A 23,336-nucleotide genomic window follows, 5' to 3' on the forward strand; every position below is an offset into this window, starting at 1 on the left:
ATTATGTGTATATATATATATAAAACCTATATCAGATTACCTACTGTTTAGGGGAGGGGGGAGAGGGAGAAAAATCTGAAATTGCAAAGCTTGTATAAACAAAAGTTGAGAACTATCTTTACATGTAATGGAAAAAAATAAAATACTTTATTAATTAAAAAAAAAGAAAATAGGTGAAGTTGGAATTGCTCTTTTCCAGTTACCTGAGTTGTTCATGCCTGGGAGAGCTGGGAATAACAGATGGCAGCATACCTTGCAATTGTATAAATCCTTGGCTTTGTAGCAAGGCCATGTAGGATTAGAGCTGGATGGAACTTCAGAGGCCAGCTCATCCAAGACATTTATTATCTCATTTTAGATTTCTTTGTGCTTTCTATCTGATATCTCACTAGAGTCTAACAATGACTGAGGATGGAGAAGTGTTCATTATACAGATGAGGAAAGTGAGACCCAGAGAGGTTATCTAGCATCTTTATCATAAATTTAGAGCTAGAAGGGGGTTCAGAGCTCATCTAGCCAGATCCCTCATTTCATAGAAGAAACAGAGGCTGAGAGGTGAAATGACTTGTCCCAAAATTTCACAGCGGCAGAGTCAGTATTTGAACTCAGGTCCTCTGATTCCAAATCCAGCTCTGTTTCCATGGTCTCACATTGGTGGCAGAACTTGGACTATAAAGTCAGATACCTATCCCCTGGCTTTGTCTCTTGGGAACCCTAACTCAAGTTGTCTCCTTTCAAGCAATAGTCCTTACTCACATGATCCTTCTGATCTCTCTGACCAGATGTCAACAGAATAACTGAATGTTCATAAAACCAGGTTAAAGACCGAGCCATTTCCACTAGGAATAAGCCATAACTATTAACTGAATTCCCATTCCTCTGCTCATTGAAAGGCATGGGAATTAGAACTTCAGTATTTCTTAAAAGCTATTCTTAGGTGTCCTTGTGTCTCTGGGGAATCCTGATACTGCCAAGCTGTGGAAGCCAGAGTGACCAAGTCTAGCTCAAGGCATGAGATGCTAATAGATCCCCTGGGGATGACTCACTGGGGCCTGGTGCTGGCAGAGAAGCCAAAGGGCTTTTTATATAAAAGTCCTGTCTGAGTACAACAGGGGTTACCTTTGACATAAAGGAGTTTCCCAAATGCCTTTTACGCCTCTGAGAAGGGCAAGCCTGAAGGCTCCTGCTAGCATTGTCCTGGGGGACCTCCAAGCTGCTCAGGCTTAGGCTGAGTTCTCCTTAATAATCAGACAGAAGGTACAATTGCTTAGGATCCACCAGAGTCAGAAAGTGGGTCTTCTTGAGGGTGGGGTTTGAAGATGGGTGAGGAGCAGGGAGAGATAGAATTTCAGAATGTTAGCTCCAGAGGAGCCCTTTGGGATCATCTAGTCACATAATCATAGAATCTCAGAGTTGGAAAGACACTTAACTGCCCAAATGAAACAACTTCTACCCCTACCCCAAACTCTTATAACAATGAAGTATATATAAACAAAGCCAACATATTGGTTATGTCTGACATGATAATGTTTCTTTACAAACAGTTCTTTGAATTGGAAACTGAAGGGGTATCCATCAATTGGAGTATTGGAATATTAATGAAATGGAATATTATTGTGCTATCAGAAATGATGAACAGTATGGTTTTGGAGAAACCTACGAAGAGTTGTATGAACTGATACAAAGTGAAATGAGCAGAAACAGGAGAACAATCTATACAATAACAATAATAATATAAAAGAAACAACTTTGAAAGACTTATGAACTCAGATCAAAACAATGACCAACCACAATACAAAGGACATGATGAAACATATCACCTTTAGATAAATATATGATGGAGAGTAGCTAGGTGGCACAGTGGATAAAGCACTGGCCCTAGATTCAGGAGGACCTGAGTTCAAAACTGGATTCAGACACTAGCTGTGTGACCCTGGGCAAGTCACTTGACCCTCATTTCCCTGGAAAAAAACAAAACCATGATGGACTCAGAGTACAGATTGAACATCTTTTTTTGGACATGGCTAATGTGGAGGATTTTGCCTAGCTATACATATTTGTAATTAATTTTATTTTTCTTGCTTTCTAAATAGAGGGGAAGGAGAAGAGGGAAGCAAAGAATTTGGAACAGAAAACAAAACTGAATTAAAAAATATAAGAAAGAGCAATATGAAAGGAAAGCCATAAAAGGCATCCTCTACCCCAACCCAAATCACAACTTTTCAATTTTACCTCCCTCTATAAAAACTGGTGAAGATGAGAAAAGATGTGAACAGTCAATATTGGAGAGGCTTCGGGACCCCCATTTTACTCTTGAAACTGTGAAGTGACTCAACCATTCCAGATTTCAGTTTGGAATTATGTAAAAACAGGGTAATACCTTCCTTCTGTTGATTATCTCCAATTATGCTCTGTTAGTGTATAATATAGGTTATAAAGCTTATATTATATGTGATTATATGTAATATATTGTATATTTTATATATGTATTACATATAACATATATATATATCTTAATTGTATATAGTCATTTGCATGTTACCTCCTCCATTAGACTATGAGCTTCTTGAAAGTAGGGACAGTCTTTTGCTTTTTTTTTTGCATTCCTAGTACTTAACACAGAACCTGGCACATATTATTGACTGACTGATATATGAATATAATGAAATATTACTGTGTAGTAAGAAATGAGGAATATGAGAACTTCAAAGAAATATGGGATTTGTATGAACTGATGCAGTTTAAAAGAAGCAGAGGAGAGCAGCTAGGTGGCTCCGTGGATAAAGGCACCAGCCCTGAATTCAGGAGTTGCTGAGTTCAAATCCAGCCTCAGACACTTGACCCTTACTAGCTGTGTGACCCTGGATAAGTCACTTAACCCTCATTACTCCAGAAGAAGAAGAAGAAGAAGAAGAAGAAGAAGAAGAAGAAGAAGAAGAAGAAGAAGAAGAAGAAGAAGAAGAAGAAGAAGAAGAAGAAGAAGAAGAAGAAGAAGAAGAAGAAGAAGAAGAAGAAGGAGGAGGAGGAGGAGGAGGAGGAGAAGAAGGAGAAGAGGCAAGAGAACAAAATGCACAGTGACAAAAATAGTACAAATTAACAGTCATTAAAAGGAAATGGAACTCTGGGTAATGGTAAAATCAATGAAAGTCACAGAGCAGAGGTAAAGCAATATCTTCTCCTTGATGACAGAGGTGTAGAGGACTACTAAGACAGAACATTGTATACATTTGCAGGCAAAGTTTCTATATTGAATGTTTTTGCTTAATTGTTTTTCTTGGTTACAAGGGAAGGTATGATTTGGACATTAGGGATTGGGTTGGCAAATAACTTATGGTAAAGACAAAAGGCCAATACATTAAAAAATGGATATACACCTCTCTGTTGTAGAAGGAAGACATGTCCAAACATCAGTATACCAGAGTCAAGATAAATCATGACATTATCCTCTCTTCTCCAGGCTATGCAACGCTGAATCTCTCAACTGATCATGAAATGGTGTTGTCCCCAATCCTCTCCCTATCCTGGTAGCTGTCTTTTGGTTGATGAAATGCTGAACAAGCTTTAGTATGATAATGGAATGGAATACTACAATGCTGTTAAAATTATAAATAGAAGGAATATAAAGAAATTTGAGAAGTAAGTTATGAAGCTAAGAAAAGAATCAGAGGAATAGTAGACATAAAAACACTGACAAATTTTAGTAAATTTAGAGCTGTACTAAGAGTTTTGGGACATTCTATATAATTTTTTTTTGCAGGGCAATGAGGGTTAAGTGACTTGCCCAGGGTCACACAGCTAGTAAGGGTCAAGTGTCTGAGGCTGGATTTGAACTCAGGTCCTCCTGAATCCAGTGCCGGTGTTTTATCCACTGTGCCACCTAGTTGCCCCCACCCTATATAATTTATTTATTTATTTATTTTTTGTGAGGCAATTGGGGTTAAGTGACTGCCTAGGGTCACAAGCTAGTAAGTGTTAAGTGTCTGAGGCCGGATTTGAACTCAAGTCCTCCTGAACCCAGGGCCGGTGCTCTATCCACTGTGCCACCTAGCTGCCCCACCCTACATAATTTTTAAAAATGTATATGCAGCTATTGGGATGAATGGATAAAGAAGACAAGGTGATAAAAGGGTCATGAAATTGATGATTTCATCTAAGTAAATCACTTCTGATATAGAAATTTCTTCTAAGGAGATAGATGAGCAAATTCATCTGTAATTCATAGTCTTTGAGGGGTGCCATAAGCACTAAGGAGGTTATTGATTTGTACATAGTGATATTACTAGAATGTATTTGAGGCAGGACTTGAGTCCATGCCTTTCTGGCTCCAAGTCTTAGCCTTTATTCACTAGCCTAGGCTCTCTTACAAACTCATTTATACTGATGTGTAAATGAATAATACCTAATGCATGGAAGTGTGCTCTCTTTTTTTTTTTGTTTGTTTTAATTTTTTTGTTTTGTTTTTTGTTTTTTGCAGGGCAATGAGGGTTAAGTGACTTGCCCAGGGTCACACAGCTAGTAAGTGTCAAGTGTCTGAGGCCGGATTTGAACTCAGGTACTCCTGAATTCAGGGCCGGTGCTTCACCAGAAGTGTGCTCTCTTAGTAGTATTTTCATTTTAATTGGCTTCGGAGCCTTGAGATAAAGGAATTCTCTGTTTAGATAGTAGATGGAATATGTGACCTCCCAGGCCCCTTCCAACTCTGATATTCTATAGGTGAAGTAGCATGTCAACCACAGGCGGGGCCTGGCCTCTGAAATCACCCCTACAGGTGACCCCTGGTTAAACACAAAAAGCCCACTGTCTTTCTTTCTAGCAGGCTCCCATTTTGACCCCAGTTTCTGCTCATAGCTCTCCTATTTTGACACCAGCTGTGGTAGCTTATCTTTTCTAGGAGGAAGAAGGCATTGTCATCTCATCTGGGACCTAAATAATTCATGAACTGCAGCCCTAGCTGAAAGAGAGTTGTGAGGTGGTTGTTGTTTTTTAAAATGTGCCTCAAAATTCAATATTAACAAGTCTTTCAAAGTGTGAAAATACCAGAATTAGGGGAAATGACTGTTTTAAGAGCTGGGGAAGCTGGGAAGACAAATTGTTTCTAGTCAGAAGCAGGCCCTTTAAATGAAACTTCTGCCTGCCAAGACTTCCCCATAACTTAACAAGGAGGACGCTAGCTGTTTATGACCGCTGGATGGAGATGGAAATGCTGATGAGGAATAGCAGATTCCCATGCCTATGAGTACCCCCATGGGAAGCAGCATGGTACAAGTAGAAATAAAGTGGACTCTGCAGCAAGGGGATCAGGGTTAATAACCCAATCCTAATGCATATTACCTGTGTGACCACGGGCAAGTCATTTGATTTCCCTGGGTCCCAGTTTCCTTATCAGAAAAATGAGGATTTAGACTAGATGACTTGTGGTAGGAGCCACCTCTACTAAGATTTCTGTCATGTAGACTTGGCTACGTTTTCTCCCAAAGGTGATGAAACCATCCTTTAATTGGTCCTCTGGACCACTTAAGCTTTAAAATAATAAATTATTATTATTAAATACAATAATATTGATATTGATAATATAACCATTCACTAACACTAATTAAATCATTAATGAAGGGTATTAATAATTAATAATATAATGAATTTGATAAACCCCAGCTCATAAAATATTATTTATTTAATAAAAAGAAGTTGCTCAATTTCTATATATTAAATTCCTTAATCTCATCTGATTAAATATTGAAGCTACTGAATACATAATTTATTATATTTAAATAAGTAAATATTATATTATTATATGAGCTTGAGTCAGTGGACCAGCCTAGGTCTTAAGGCTTAAACCTTCAGCATACCTGAGTGGTTGCCTAAGTACAAAAGCCATGCACTCAAGGACTCAGGGCTCCCTCAGACTTTTTAAACTCTTATGACTGGTGAGCCATCATGACAAATATGAGGAGAAGAGCTGTGGCCCAAATGAATCAAGTGTATCCTTGATGAATATTCTTTTCTTGCTATTGTTAAGTAATTTTCAATGGTCTATGTGAGATTCATTTGATTCCAATCCTGTGCCTGAATCCCTGATGCAGCCTAAATCCAGTCTGGCCCAGAGAGCCTCTGAAGGCCTTGTTTAGTACATTCCCATGCCTATGAACACCCCCATGAGAAGCATCCTGGTACTAGTGGAAAGAAAGTGCACTCTGGAGTAAGAGGATCAGGGTTATGTGAGAAAATAATTATTAATAACAAATTTCTTGGGGACCCACTTTTTAGCCTTTCTACCCCCCTCCCCCACTTCAGAATGCTCAGTTTTGAGAAAGTTCTAATCTCTTTCAAATTCTAATTCTGTGTAGGTAGTACAATAGAAATGGAGATTCTATTAACTAGTTCAGTGAATTGAGGAGATTAATCCATACCTATCTGAATGTGCCTTTGCCTTGTGGGGGTGAGGGGTCTCCCATTAGACTCTGATGTCATCAAGGTAGAACTTATTTTAATATGGACCACCCTCGAGTTACCTCAACCAATGGAATTGAATGATGCTAGCCAATTAGCTTTGATCAGTGTGTAAGGAGCCCCCCTGTGGAAAAGAGGAAAAAGATTGTACCACAGGGGGCTTGCTCTCTTTTTCCTGGAACTCTCCCCTCACTCTCCTCACCCTCTTGGCTCAATATGCTGGGTATGTAATTGTTTAGGCTTTTAAGTCTGGGACTAGTGGGGAAGTCAGGGAGACATGCGGTCAATACTTAAATAATATGTGATATTTATTAATAATAAATGCTTACTGCCCAAACTGGTGCATTAGCCATTAATTTATAAGTAGCAATATTTTAGAAAACCTAGCCTAGCCCCCCAGTAATTTAAATAATACAGTTAATATCCCAATCCTAATGCATATAACCTATGAGACCATGTCATTTAACTTCCCTGGACCCCAGTTTCCTTAGCATTAAAATGAGGGGGTTAGACTAGATGAAGTCCTTTCAGCCTTAGATCTGTGATCTTGGATTTAAACTTTCAGAAAAGAATAATCAGATGGAAAAGCGCTCAATACCTTGTCCCCTGATAACTAAGAACTATGGTCCTGCCTAATACAGGTCTAGAATTGCTTTACCTTTTGAGAAGTCCCCCTGTGCTCTTCTGATTTATCCTGCACAGAGGGATCTTTCTAAAAGCACAATTTACCTCCTTTCCCTTATACTACCCCTTCCCAGCAAGATCTTTGTTCAACAACATCCATGAGTTGCCTCCATGATTCCAGGGAGTTGGTTTCTCTTTAACACTTACTCCTCTGTCACTACAATTCATCAAATATTATTTAATTTATTTTTAAAAGTTGCTTAATCTCTCTATATTAAATTCCTTAACCTTATTCAATTAAATATTGAACTTAATTAATGTACACTTTATCATCAGTGATATCAATAATAAAAGAAAGACATAATTATGTACAATGTTTTAGCTATGAGAGAGGTCACAGCCAAAGTCAAGTCAAACTCTTACTGTGACTGCAGATGACTTATCTTCACTTCCAAAATCCCAGTCCCACACCATGTAGTTCATTCAGGATGACAAATAAAGTTTCTTCTCAAGAATCTCCAACTTTTGAGAAAGCTCTCAGAACTTGTGACACGTTCACTCCAAAAAACTTCCAAATAATGCCATAGGACAATTCCTGGAGCAGCAGAACCCACAAAAGAATGGGCTGATATTATTTTCCAGCTGAAGACAGCTTAGAAGGTCAGCAGGAGGGAGCTGTTACACCGGGGTGAGAGTGGAGCTCAACCCCGAGGTCACGCTGACACAGATTCAGTCCCAGACAGGCTTTGCCAAAGAAAGAGACCCCTTAGAGTCTCTGAATCAGCTGCAGCAGCATCATTTTCTGGAACTAAGCTCACGGTCTGGTGAGAAGGTTAAACAGTTGGCTGGGGGGGGGGGGAGATTATAGGGGTCTCTGCTGGAGCTGAGGCAGTACTTGGGTGTTTCATCCCTGCTGAGAACCAGGAAGTAAGCTTGAGTGGTGGTGATTCAGGTGTGGGAGTGGAGCAGCCTTGTTGGCGCTAACAACCACAGCACACAAAGTTTTGCTGCCTGGTTAATTAGCAAGTTAGCCTGGGGTTATCTACAGACTAGAGAATAGGCCAGGTGAGTGAAGAACCTGCCCCTCCTTAAATCTTACCACCTTAGACCTTGGGACAGTACATCCTGGAAGTAGTGCCCCACTTTAAGAAGGAGTTAAAAGTCAAGTAAAAGACTGTCAAGATGAATGAGGACCATAGAAAGTTTCTTTAGTAACAAGGAAGATTGAGGTACACCCTCAGAAGAGGATAGCAACATCAGGGCTCCTATATGCAAAGCTTCCAAGAAAAATATGAATTGGTCTCAGGTCATAGTAGGACTCAAAAAGGACTTTGAAGATAAAGTAATTAGAGGTTGAGGAAAAAATGGAAAGAGAAATGAGGATGATGCAGGAAAGTCATGAGAAAAAATTCAACAGCTTGAAAAGCCAAATGGAAAAGGAGATACAAAAGTTCTTTGAAGAAAATAATTGCCTAGGAATTAGGATTGAACAAATGGAAGCTAGTGACTTTATGAGAAGACAAGACACAATAAAGCAAATCCAAATGAATAAAACAAAAATAGAGGGCAATGAAAAATATCTCCTTGGAAAAATGATGACCTGGAAAATTGATCCAGGAGAGATAATTTGAAAATTATTGGACTACCTGAAAACCATGATCAAAATAAGAGTTTAGACATCATCTTCCAAGAGGTTGTCAGGGAAAATTGCCCTGATATTCTAGAAACAGAAGGTAAAATAGAAATTGAAAGAATTTGCCTATTACCTCCTGAAATGAAAACTCCCAGGAATATCATAGCCAAATTCCAGAGCTTCCAGGTCAAGGAGAAAATATTGCAAGCAGCCAGAAAGAAACAATTCAAGTACTGGAGAGCCACAGTCAGCATAGCACAATTTCTACCAGCTTCTACATTAAAGGATTGGAGGGCATGGAATATGATATTCCAGAGGGCAAAAGAATTGGGATTACAACCAAGAATCACCTTTCCAGCAAAACTGAGTATAATCCTTCAGGGGAAAAATGGGACTTCAGTGGAAAAAAGGACTTTCAGGCATTCATGATGAAAAGACCTGAACTAAATAGAAAACTTGACTTTCAAATAGAAGACCCTAGAGAAGCATAAAAAGGTAAATAGGAAAGAGAAATTAAGAGGGCTGTTAAAAGGTTAAACTGCTTACATTCTTATATGGGAGATGATATGTCTTACTTGTAAGAACTTTCTCAGTATTAGGGCAGATGATAGAAATAAATTTAAACAGAGGGCACAGGTGGGAATTGATTATGAAGGGATGATATCTGTAACACATCTATTTTTTGCTTATCTTTTTTTTGTGGGGTGGTTGGAGTTGGGTGACATGCTTAGGGACAAGCAGTGGGTTAGTGTCTTATGCCTGGGGCCAGATTTGGGTTTGGGTCCTCTTGGGTCCAGGTTGGGTGCTTTGTTCATTGTGTCATCTAGCTACCCCATGATGACATATTTAGGTTAAAATTGAGAGGTGAGAGGAATGCACTGGGGTAGGGGGAAGGGGAGAGGTAGAATGGGGTGAAATCCCATATGAAAGAAACAGGAAAGGGGTCATGGAGTAGGGGGAGAGATGGCAGTGGAGTGGGGCAGTGAATGAGCCTCACACTCATCAGAATTGACTCAAAGACCTTAATCTCATCAGAGTTGGCTCAAGGAGGGATTAACATACATACTCAATTGGGTGGAGTAATCTATCTAACCCTGCCCGAAAGTAGGAGGGGAAGGCGATAAAGAGGGAGGGGTGAAAGAAGGGAGGACAGATTAGGAGAGGGGACAGTCAGAAGCAAATCCCTTTTGAGAAGGATAGGGTGAAGATAGATAATAGAGTAAATATCATGGGGAAGGAAATAGAATGGAGGGAAAGTTAACAATAGTAACTATGAAAAAGAGAAAAGAAAAAAAATGTATAAAAAATATTTATGGCAACTCTATGTGGTGGCTAAGAATTGGAGATTAAGGGAATGTCCATCAGTTGGGGAATGACTAAAAAAGCTGTGGTGTGTGATTGTGGTGGAATATTATTGTGCCATGGGAAATGATGAGCAGGATGATTTTGGAAAAACCTGGAAAGAATTATATGAACTGATGTATAGTGAAGTGAGCAGAACCAGAACATTGTGTATAGCGACAGCATTAGTGTTCTATGAGCAATTGTGAATGACTTAACTACTCTTAGCAATACAATGATCCAAGCCAATCCTAAAGGACTAGTGATGCATACTATCCACCTCCAGAGAAAGAACTGATATTGAATGAACACAGACTGAAGCATGCTACTTTGCATTTTTAAATTTTTTTACTTGAGTCTTTTTATATAAAGTGACTAATATGGTAATGTTTTACATAATTGCACTTGTGTAACCTATATCTGATTGCTTGTCACTTCAGGGAGGTGGGAGGGTAGGGAGGGAGGGAATGAGACAGGGATAGAATTTGGAACTCAAAACTTTAAATAAATAAATAAATAAATAACCCTAAGAATCTTTAACTTTTTCACAAAATAAATTTTAAAATAGTTTCATATATAAGAAGGATGTTTCCATCTTCTTTCTCTTTTTCTTTTCCAACTTATTTCTAAGTATCAGAGGAAAACAACCTCTTTGGCTTCTCTCAAACCTTTGCTCTTGTCTCTCTTCAGATTCATTGTTCATAAAAATGTCTTTATAATGCTTCTTCCTAGGTCAACAGTTCTAACAAGGAAGAAGTTTCTCCTGACCTTTTTCTATTACTTTCCCACAAATTTCCCATAGATCTTCATAGGTCAAAATTTAATTTACACTTTCCTCCTCTAGCCCCTTTTTTCTAGTTAAAACTGTAACTATTGCTTCATTGCTTCTTTCTTTTTTTGAAAGGGTGAGGCAATTGGGGTTAAGTGACTTGCCCAGGGTCACTCAGCTAGTAAATGAGGCTGGATTTGAACTCAGGTCCTCCTGAATCCAGGGCCAGTGCTCTATCCACTGTGCCACCTAGCTGCCCCCCTTCATTGTTTCTTAAAGAAGATCTTCATGCAGAGACTAGATATCTTTTTGCTGGTGATATTGTGGAGGAGATTCCTCCTTAGTATATAGCTTCAAAAGTGTGATAAATAATTATTAATAACCAGTATCTTGGGGAGATTGAGAGACTCTCCCCTTCTTCTAAATTTCTCATTTTAAAAAGTCCCTTTTCCCTGGAGATTACCAAATGAGATTATATTCTCTCTCCCCAACTTGATCAGATCCCATCCAACCTTGTAAGGAATTTAATCTAGGATGGGGAAGCTCATTGTGTTCGGCTCAAGCTTGGGTAGAGACAGAGCCTTTTGTCTAGAGAGAGGGCTTTTCAGTCCAGGGGTTACTCACCTCCCTCAGTGAAGAGAGAACATATTCTTTGAATTGATAGCCCAAGCCTGGAAGTGGTCTGAGTAGAGATCATCTCTCTGTGCAGGGATCAAGTTTTGGCCCCATTGATCACCTACTGTTTCAATGGTATATAAACTGTGAGTCCCACAACTATGATTGTCTTTTATCTAAAAGATATTTCTAAATGGTCATTCTTTTATTAATAACCTGCTGGCCTTATTAATAAAATGACTAAATTACCCAGAAATTATGTCTTTGAATATTTCAATATCACAAAAATCTCTTTAAACTTATATTCTATGATTATAAACACAGAATAGTATAAGGAATCTTATTTGAAGATTTCCTTCTAGTCTGGCCTTTCTGCCAGAGTAAGCTTAGAAAACCTATTCCTTCTCCTATGTTTGATGTCCAAACTTAGCCTCACTTTTCCTTCCATATTTGTTGCAAAGATGCTACAGGTGAACTGTATATGTCTCCCTTCCACTAACACCCACTAAGGTAACACTGGCGAAATTCTGAGTAATTAGCTCCTTTGTACATGCCTTGAAATGTGTAGGCATAAGGAATTGCCAAGTACCAAACATCTGACTCAGCTATCATTTTCTTTCAGAAGCCCAATGACTTCAGTTACATAGACTATAGTCAGTTCATTGACTATACCCAAGTTAAATCTCATTCTTTTCCCCAGAAGCATTTGCCCTGCCTTATCTTCACCAAGTGGAAGGGATAAGTCTATACCCTGCCCCCTAACACCCACACACATAGTTTCAACCTATCATCCAGATTTAGTATACCTTATCCCATGTGCCACTTCCACCAGATTAAAGCTTATAATAAAATATGTATACCATATCTAGAGTCATACAATGAAAAGACATTGTATGTCCCTGTCCCCACAAAAGTATACAAAAAGAGACACAAACACAGCTCCTACTCTCTCCCATTTAATTCAATTCAACTCAATTTGGCAAACATTTAGTCTGTCTACTATGTTTAAATAGAGTGTAAACTCCTTGAGAGCAGGACCTATTTTCTGTTTTAAATCACCAGTACCTAGCACAGTGCATTGTATATTAGTTAGCACTTAACAAATGTTTATTTGATTTTGTTGGTTTGGCTTGCAAGGTACAAAGTTAGGCAATGGTAAATACAAAGATAACAAGTTCCTAACTTCAGGAGTTTACAGTCTAATAGCATGAACAGATCTTATAAATCTAAGCCTCTTGAGTTGGCCACTCAAGACCAATGTCAATTTGTTCATTCCCCTTGCTTTTGTCATTCTCTCTGGCATTAAATATCTTTCCACCTTCTGGTCACTATTATTTGTCTATTATTTCCTTCAAGATACCCCAGAAAACCCATATCCTCCAGACAGCTTTTTCTTATTTCATCCATCCAACTCTGAGATCTCCTTTCCTTCAGGTGCCCTCCATCTCTAGGAACTGGCAGTGGTCAAAGACAGAATGGGGACTAATATCAGCAGAATGAAGACCAATAAATAAATTAAGATCTTTGTTTTCACTTTTATTTTCAGCTCTGCTCATTTCTTTGCTTGAACCCTAGCCTGATACTTTAATTAAAGCAATTAGTGCATGTCAATGAAGGAGAATGTGTTTGGATTTTCTCAAGTATGTCCCAATTTCACACCTCTTGCTTTTATTTAGGACTAACCCTTCAATCTTTCCACCACCTCATACTTACTATCAAGCACAGCTTTGACTTAAGCAAACAAATTATTCTTTACAATAGAACAATGAACAGACATTTCAGTCAGAGTTGGACTTGAGAAGGAGGTGATCTGTCTTTAGCATTGTCCTCTTATCCTTCCAGTTCTTCTCTTCCACTTTCACCTTGACCTTTGGGATGCCCAATGTTCTCTTTCTGCCTGATCATCCAGAGACAATCACCAAAAAATTCTGCCTGGCTAATCACTGAGTACCTCATGCTCAGGACTTCTTCCTGATCCTGTCATAGTCACAGAATCACAGGATGTCTGAGTTGGAAAAGATCCCATCTCTAGTTCAAGCCCCTCAGTATGGAGAAGAAGAAATTGAGAAACAGAGAAATTATGTGACTTATCCAAGATCTCACCACTAGACAGTGGCAGAGCTGGGACTCCCATGTCTTCAGACTCCCACACCTGTGTGACATTTCTGTTACCTTATTCTTTGTTATAATCTGAATTTATATAATATGACTACCCAGTCAAATTGATTTACAAGTTGTTCACTGAATTCTACGTGTTCTCTTCCATCTCTGCCTCCACATGACTAGAAATTATTTCCTCCTCACCTCTGCCTCTTGGAATTCTTATCTTCCTTCAATTCTCAAATTAGATATAACCATCTATATGAAGTCTTTCCTGATTGTCCTAGTTTGTTACCTTAACCTCCTCAAAATTACATGTACTGTGTTTACTGATCTGTGTATGTATCACATCCTTTTAGTAGAATGGACACTTCTTGAAGACAGAGACTATTTTGATTTTACTCATTTTCCAGATCTATGTAGTTTACACATAGGAGGCACTTATTTGTTCAAATGAATGAACTGAGGGGGCAGCTAGGTAGTGCAGTAGATAAAGCACCAACCCTGGATTCAGGAGGACCTGAGTTCAAATCTGGCCTCAGACACTTGACACTTACTAGCTGTGTGACCCTGGGCAAGTCACTTAACCCCCATTGCCCCACAAAAAAATAAATGTATGTCTCAAATGAATGAACTGAATTATATCCCCTCAGGGTCCTGATCCTGGCTGAGAGAAAATGAATTACAATAGATTTATCAAACAAACTTACTCTTGCTCTTGTATCCCCGTGGGAACTTAATAATTTCATCCAGTTAAAATGTCCTACTTTTTAAGAAGGCTTTGGATGACAAACCAATTGAGGAAATACTTGGCTGGTGGGTCCCATGTAGTGGGAGTTCATGATGATGGTCCAAGAGATTCATGCTAAATTATTTAATGTCACCTTAAGCTGTAAAATAGTAGCCCCAGTAGGTTACAACATATTTTTCATATGTGATAACAAGCATGCTCATGTTTGAAGCATAATAGATTTGTTTCTGCATCCATTCAAAACAATCATGATTATGTACATAATGATTTTGGTGTTTATGCAACAATTGCACCAAACTCTGATGTCTTCCAAGTGTGATGTGTTCTTGTAATTTCTTAAACCATCATCAAATTGTTTCCAAACAATGTTTCACATTCAAGTGTCAACCCATTGCTCTGACACATGCATTTACCTTCATTTGCATTTTGTACATTACACTCATTCCCCTCTATTACTCTATAAACACACCTCATCAATTGTGTAATCATGAATTCCTACTGCACAAATGTCTAGCTGTTTGAAAAACCATGATAGCTAGGCATGTGTGTTACAAGCCACCTTAAAAATATCATGGACCATCAAAAAAGTTTTGCAGAAACAACTTTTATCTTGCACCTTACTATGATATTAATCTTGTTTTCTGATTTACATTTAATCTCTGTTTATGTTGCTATGCTTCTGTGTGACAGACTTTCAAATACACTGGTTAGCAACATTGGTCAGTTTTAAGTAGATTTTCTGTGAAAGAATGGCCAGTGATCCAGTGGTAGAAGAAAAGATTTTATATAAATATTATTTTTTTAAAACAAAGCAATATATTCAATTGAATGTTAAATGCATTTATCATTTAGTACAGCTCTTGTCATTAGCAAATAAAAGGTATATATTTTATATAATAACTAGTTATTCATTTTGTTGACTGGGTAGATGACAAAAATTAAAAATGATTTTTCATTTCTCAGCAGGAGAGCTTGTAAAATTCTTATAACATTTTTCATCACATATTTGTGTGAGTAAGCATTTTCACTTTATTCTTATATTAAATCAGAATATGGAATTAAACTCAATGCATAACCAGACTTAAGATAGCACTTGTTTGGTATTGAGCAAAATACTGCAAACCTTTGTTCAAATAATAAAGTCCAACACCAAATTTCTTAAAAATTATGAATATTTTATTTATTCCAATTATATGTAAAAGCAATTTTTAGCATTAATTTTGTTAAGTTTTGACTTCCAAATTCTCTCCCTCCCTCCCCATCCTCCTCCCTGATAGGTTAAGAAATTTTATATAGGTTATATATGTCTAACAAAAAAATTAAATTTACATATGATTATTATATTAAACATCTTCCAAGTTATAACTGTGTAATTTAAGATTCTAAATGTGGATTCTAATCTGTTCCCCCAGTTTTGGGGGAAACTGACTAAAATCACTGATAAAACGAGTTTAGGTTTTTAAGGGTTTATTGAAAAATAGAAAGAAAAAATTGAGAAGAGAATTCCAACAGCCTGGCATTCCTATCTTTCCTCAAATTTCCTGTGAAGTCCTCTGCCGCCGCCACCACCATCAAGTCAGGAACCCAAAAGCACAAGAGCTCTCCGTGCAGGCTCCCTCTCCTCCTTCCTGTCTCCTCCCAGAAAATAGGAGGCTCCTCAAGTTGATTGGCTAGTAGCCTTGATAGACAGCACCCATGAGTAAACATCATTTCCTGATGCCAAGGAAAAGCCACAATGCCTCTGAGGCATTTTCCTCATGGCGGAGCTTTCCCACAGCAAATCTCCAGTAGGTGGCATCATTCTAATCATTACATAACTGATTTAATTAAAATATTTATATTCAACAAAGTTTGTAAAATAAAGAAATTTAGCATCAATTCTTACAGGTCTTAGGAGTCTTAGGAGGCAATTATTTTCTTCAAAGAACTTTTGTATCTCCTTTTCCATTTGGCTTTTCAAGCTATACATAGGAGGCTGTGCTGGATTACTTCTTTTAATTATTAAAGAATATTCCTCATGAAATATTTGTTATTGTTTTATAAGTTTACACTTAGAGTTTTCATAATTACATGTAGAATTTTATAATTATAATTATTTAATGTAAAATTTAATTTGGATTTTTTGGGGAAATTATTGTTGTAGTTATTGTAAAATTAATACCATCATCAATCAATCATCATCAATCATCATCACCCTACATTGCTCCTGCCTCTGCTTCAAAATTTTTTTCACAATTGCTATTGTTAATTGCTTCCCTCCATCCTATTCCCTTCCCATGATATTGACTCTATTTTCTATCTTCTTTTACCCCATCCTTCTCAAAAGTGTTTTGCCTCTGACTGCCCCCTCCCCCAGTCTGCCCTCCCTTCTTTCACCTCTCCCTCTTTATCCCCTTCCCCTCCTACTTTCCTGTAGGGTTGGATAGATTACTCTACCCAATTGAATGTGTACCTTATTCCCTCCTTGAACCAACTCTGATGAGATTAGGGTCTTTGAGCTAATTCTATTGAGTGGAAGGTTCATTTACTTCCCCACTCCTCCCCTATCTCCCCCTTTCCATAAACCTTTTCCTGTTTATTTCATGTGGGATTTTACCCTATTCTACTTCTCCCCTTCTCCCTCCCCCAGTGCAGTCCTCTCACCTCTCAATTTTACCCTAAAGATGTCATCATGGGGAAGCTAGGTGACACAATGGACAAAGCACCCACCCCGGACCTAGGAGGACTCAAGCCCAAATCGGACCTCAGACATAAGACACTAACCAATCCCAATCTCCCATGCCATTCCCCCCAAAAAAGACAAACAAAAAATAAATGCTTTACAGATATCATCCCTTCATAATCAAGTCCCACCTGTGCCCTCTGTCTAAATTTATTTTTATCATCTTCCCTAATACTCAGAAAGCTCTTATGGTTTAGACATATCATCTTCCCATGTAGGAATGTAAACAGTTTAACCTTTTAACATCTCTCATGATTTCTTTTTCCTGTTTACCCTTCTATGCTTCTATAGGGTCTTGCATTTGAAAGTCAAATTTTCTATTCAGTTCAGGTCTTTTCATCACAAATACCTGAAAGCCCTCTTTTTCATTGAAGTCTTATTTTTTCCCCTGAAAGATTAAACTCAGCTCTGCTGGAAAGGTGATTCTTGGCTGTAACCCCAATTCCTTTGCCCTCTGGAATATCATATTCCATGACCTCCATTCTTTTCATGTGGAAGCTGCTAGATCCCATGCTATCCTGACCTTGGCTTGACAGTATTTGAATTGCTTCTTTCTGGATGCTTGCAATACTTATCCTTGACCTGGGAGCTCTGGAATTTGGCTATAATATTCTTGGAAGTTTTCATTTCAGGAGGTAATAGGCAAATTCTTTCAATTTCTATTTTACCTTCTGTTTTTAGAATATCAGGGCAATTTTCCCCGACAATCTCTTGGAAGATGATGTCTAAACTCTTATTTTGATCATGGTTTTCAGGTAGTCCAATAATTTTCAAATTATCTCTCCTGGATCAATTTTCCAGGTCATCATTTTTCCAAGGAGATATTTTTCATTGCCCTCTATTTTTGTTTTATTCATTTGGATTTGCTTTATTGTGTCTTGTCTTCTCATAAAGTCACTAGCTTCCATTTGTTCAATCCTAATTCTTAGGCAATTATTTTCTTCAAAGAACTTTTGTATCTCCTTTTCCATTTGGCTTTTCAAGCTGTTGAATTTTTTCTCATGACTTTCCTGCATCATCCTCATTTCTCTTTCCACTTTTTCCTCTACCTTTCTTACTTTATACTCAAAGTGCTTTTTGAGCACCTCTATGGCCTGAGACCAATTCATATTTTTCTTGGAAGCTTTGGATGTAGGGGCCCTGATGTTGCTATCCTCTTCTGAGGGTGTGCCTCAATCTTCCTTGTCACCAAAGAAACTTTCTCTGCTTCTCAACTATCTCTGCTTGCTCATCTTGCCCATCTTTTACTTTACTTTTAACTCCCTCTTACAGTGGGGCCCAACTTCCAAGATATACTGTCCCAAGCTTCAGAGGGTCCCAGGTGTTTTGGTTTAAGGATGGACAGGTTTTACACTCACCTGGCCTGTTCTCTGGTCTGAAGATAACCTCAAGCCAACTTGCTAATTAACCAGGCAGCAAAACTTTGTGTGCTGTGGTTGTTAGCTCTGACGAGCCTGCACCCCTTCCCCACCTGGGCCTCCCACCACTCAAGATTTCTTCTTGGTTCCCTGCTGGGGTGGTACAGCCGAATTCCTCTTTAGGTCCTGCAGACACCCCTGTATTCCACCCCCCACCCTGGCCAACCATTCATCCCTCTCACCTGACTGTAAACTTAGTTCCAGAAGACACCAGTGCTGCAGCTGATTAGGAGACTCAGGGGTAAGTTTCTCTAGCATAGCCTGCCTGGGGCTAGGGCTGTGTTGGTGAGATCATGGGGTTGGATTCCACTTCCAGCCCAGCACAGGGGCCCCATCCTGTCGATCTTCTAACCTGTCTTTGGCTGTAAAATAATTTCAACTTGTTTTTTTGTGGGTTCTGCTGCTCCAGGAGTTGTCTTATGGCTGTTTTTGGAGTAATTGTGTCCACAAATGAAACTTTTTCAATGGTATTTTGATGGATCTATGGTATCCTTGACATGAAAATGTCTTCTAGTAGTATAGATTGTAATTCATCCACACCTGCTAATCCTATGCAACCTCTATCCATGTCCTCTTATAAATCCCTAGCAGGAGGTTCACCCAAAGTATTTGGAGGCATGTCTTATCACCAGGCTTTAGATAGAAGGTGCATAGACTTATGTGATTTATAGTCTAAGAGGTTCCATGGATTTATCTTCTTTGGAGGAGGAGAGTCAGTTTGAAGGGAAAGACTCCTAAACCAGAGTGTGTGGGTACAGGAACAAGAGCAATGGAACACTCAGTATTTAAACAGAGGCTGCTGCATCCATGAGCTACAGAAGCCTGTATAGTGTCTTGAGAAGAGAAAAGCACCAAATTCATCCACTGGAATATATTGAATAGTGTGACCAGAGTTTGGGAAATATTTGGTTGTTGGTGAACTTTCTTCTGGCCAAGAATCTGGGTGGCCAGTAGGTAGATACTATTATATAACACTGATGAAAGTTTTTCTTCCTTCCCTTCTCTCTGCCTGAGAAGATCAATGTATAATCTAGACTTGGGGGGGGGGGGGGTTGAAGATGATTGTTTTTGTTTTAAGTAGAAATTTTCAATGCTGACTTTTTTTTGGTGAGGCAATTGGGGTTAAGTGACTTGTCCAGGGTCACATAGCTAGTAAGTGTCAAGTGTCTGAGGCCGGATTGGAACTCAGGTCCTCCTGACTCCAGGGCCAGTGCTCTATCTACTTCACCACCTAGCTGCCCCAATTCTGACCCTTGATAAAATCTGACCTACTTTAAATTCTCTTAATCTGGGTATATACTTCATTGTGTACAGAGAGATCACAGTGGAAGAAGTATAAACACAGCTGGCAATAGACAGAACTAAAACAGGACAGAGGTCCCAGCTCAGGTCCAAACTATTCAAATGCTGCATAACTGGGGACTCTGAGAAAAGTTGGGAGAGTCTCCATGATTTATATATTCATAATTTTTCTAACCCCCCCTAAATATAGAACTAAATTGACCCCATAATTTTGTTCCCCACCCCTTCCCTAGAATAAAATAAAATACAGCTTCCTATTTTTTCAGCTGTCTGAGATAAGACTGGAGTTGTTTGGTCACATATGCTCAGTCACTCCTCCTCCCCTACTACTGCTCTTTGTGGACATGGAGACAGGAGCAGTGAATAGAGAATAGGAACTATCCCCCATGGGAGGAGAAACAGATGTAGAAAGAACTGACCAGCAAGGTCATCAGTCAATAAATATTTGTTAAGTGACTACTATGTGACAAGCACCATGTTAACCACTGGGGATACAAACTAAGGCAAAAGACAATTTCTGCCTTCTAGGAGATCACCATCTAATAGGGGAGACAAAATGTGAACAACTATGTGCAAATAAGCTATCTCAGGATAAATAGGAAATAATCAATAGAGGAAAGCTATTGGAATTAAAAGACACTGGGGAAAGCCTTCTTATAGATGTTGGGATTTAAGTTAAAACTTGAAGGACACTAAGGACTCGAGGAAGCAAAGATGAGGAAAGCATTCCAGGCACAGGGTCAAAGAGTGATTATCATTTACTTTCAGTATCATTTATATAGCCAAACCCTACCAAATAGCACCAAATAGTGAGGACAATTTCATTCTCTTATGGGGTAAAGTATCTCACATAAAAGAAACAAGAAAAAGCTTTTATAGTGGAGGGGAAGATGGGGAAGGTGTTAGGGGGAGAGAGAACCTTACTCTCATCAGAATTGACTCAAAGAGGGAATAACACACACACTCAAATGAGTATAGTCATCTATCTTACCCTGCAGGAAGGTAGGAGGGGAAGAGATAGGAGTGGGGGAGGGGGTGATAAAAGGGAGGGCATATTGGGGGAGGGGACAATCAGAAACAAAATACTTTTGATGAGGGAGAGGGTGAAAGGAGATAGAAAACAGTAAATGTTGTGGGGAAGGAATAGGATGGAGAGAAATACAGTTAGCAATAGTAACTATGAAAAAAATTGAAGCAAGTTTTTCTGACAGGCCTCATTTCTCAAACACAGAGAACAGAGTCAAATTTGTTAAAATAAAAGCCATTCCCCAATTGATAGATGATCAAAAGATATGAAGTTTTCAGATGAAATAATCAAAGCCACCTATAGGCATATTTTTAAAAATGCTTTAACTCACTATTGATTGGAAAGATGCAGGTTCAAAACAATTCTGGGGTACTACCTCATACCTATACTATTGGATTGGATAAAAGGAAAGCAGAGGAAAATGACAAATGTTGTAGGGGATAAGGGGAAAATGAGACACTAATACACCCTTAGTAAAGTTGTAAACCGATTCAAACATTCTGTAGAACAATTTGGAATTATGGCCAAAGGGCTAGTAATGCCACTACTAGGTCAGTATCCAAAAAGAGATAAAAAACAAAAAGTTGAATTCACAATTGAGGAGATGCCCATCATTTGGGGAATGGCTGAACAAATTGTGGGATGAGATTATGATGGAACACTATTGTACTATAAGAAATAGTGGGGGCAACTGGGTGGTGCAGTGAATAAAGCACTGGCCCTGGATTCAGGAGGATCTGAGTTCAAATCTGGCCTCAGACACTTGACACTTACTAGCTGTGTGACCCTGGGCAAGTCACTTAACCCTCATTGCCCTGCCCCAGAAAAAAAGAAACAAAGAAAGAAAGAACGAGCAGGGGGGGCAGCTAGGTGGTACAGTGGATAAAGCACTGGCCCTGGATTCAGGAGGACCTGAGTTCAAATCTGGCCTCAGACACTTGACACTTACTAGCTGTGTGACCCTGGGCAAGCCACTTAACCCTCGTTGCCCTGCAAAAAAGGAAGAAAAAAAAGAAAGAAAGAAAGAATGAGCAGAATTCTATCAGAAAAACAAGGAAAGACTTAAATGAGCAAAGTGAGATGTACTGTATACAAAGTAAGAGCAATATTGTAAGATGATCAGCTGTGAATGACTTAGCTATTTTCAGCAATGCAGTGATCCAAGACAACTCTGAAGGGTTTATGAAAAATGCAATCCATCTCTAGAGAAAGAACTGATGATGTCTGAATACAGATTAAAGCATAATTTTTTTAGTTCCATTTTTAAAAAGTTTTTTGTCTGTTTTTGTTCAAAACCTGACTAATGTAGAAATGTTTTGCATGACTACACATCTATAACTTATATTGTATTGCTTGAGTTTTTAAGGGGGGCTGGGGAGGGAAGGAAGAAGAGAATTTGGAAAACAAAAATTTTTTAATTGTTTTTACATGTAATTTGGGAAAAATAAAATTCTAAATAAATGAGGGGAATTTTTAAAATAATAAAAAACAATTTCATTTTCTTTACATTTCATGCTTCACAAATTTGCATGTCATCCTTGTGCAAAGGCCATGCTAATCTTCTCTGTATCATTCTAATTTTAGTATATGTACTGTCGAAGCAAACACTACATTTCATGGATATCATTGGAGCATACTCTTCATAACTAACCATGTTCTGGTCATACATTTCTTTGATGACATCTTTGCACACTATCTGTAATACATGCAGTGTAGTCACATTCACTTTACACTTCTCTACTTCACTTTAGATGACCCATAACATTAATTTTTCAAAGATTGTGGCTGCATGACTCGCAACCATCCATCATTCCTAGAAAAATATTGATATCAAAATGATGGGATTTTGTTTCAGGGAGAAGCTTAGAGTCATTAAAAGTCATGCAGAATTTCCCAAAGGCAATCCAGTCTGTTTTCTTCTTCCTGTTCTATAATGGGGCCAACATATTGTCCATTTGCAATTCCTATCCAATATATACATGTTGATGGAACAGTTCTATAGGTCGTCTATCCAACTGCATGTCCCTCTCTGTACAACAGGCTTTCTTTTTTTAAAATCATAAAAATATTTTATTATTTTCCAGTCACATGTAAAGATAGTTTTCAACATTTGTTTTTATAAAATTTTGAGATCCAAATTTTTCTCCCTCCCATCCCTTTCCTTCCCCCTCCCCAAGACAGAAAGCAATCTGATATAGATTATATATGTACAATCACATTAAACTTATTTCTTCATTGGTCATATTGTAAAAAAAGAATCAGAACAAAAGGGAAAAACCTCGAAAAAGAAAAAAAACACAAAAAGTAGAAACAGTATGGTTCTGCATTCAGATTCCACAATTCTTTTTTCTGACTGTGGAGAGCATTTTCTATCATGAGTCCTTTGAAATTGTCTTGGATCAATGTATTGCTGAGAAGAGCTGTCTATCACAGTTGATCATCACACAATGTTACTGTTACTGTGTACAATGTTTTCCTGGTTTAGCTCACTTTCTGAAATCTTCCTGTTCATCATTTCTTATAGCACAATAGTATTCCATTATATTAATATACAATAACTTGCTCAGCCTTTCCCCAATTGATGGGC

At 38.4% G+C, this 23,336-nt stretch overlaps 1 non-coding gene across 1 annotated transcript; it reads right to left on the reverse strand.

Annotated features, from left to right (window-relative positions):
• Nucleotides 1–22,250: 22,250 nt before the first annotated feature.
• On the reverse strand, nucleotides 22,251–22,355 carry LOC122726971. The gene has a single exon (XR_006352961.1). It is a non-coding gene; the product is annotated as a U6 spliceosomal RNA (small nuclear RNA).
• Nucleotides 22,356–23,336: the final 981 nt, after the last annotated feature.

This window comes from Dromiciops gliroides, chromosome 4 (genome assembly GCF_019393635.1).
Source record: "Dromiciops gliroides isolate mDroGli1 chromosome 4, mDroGli1.pri, whole genome shotgun sequence".
In the NCBI taxonomy this organism is placed as follows: domain Eukaryota; kingdom Metazoa; phylum Chordata; class Mammalia; order Microbiotheria; family Microbiotheriidae; genus Dromiciops; species Dromiciops gliroides.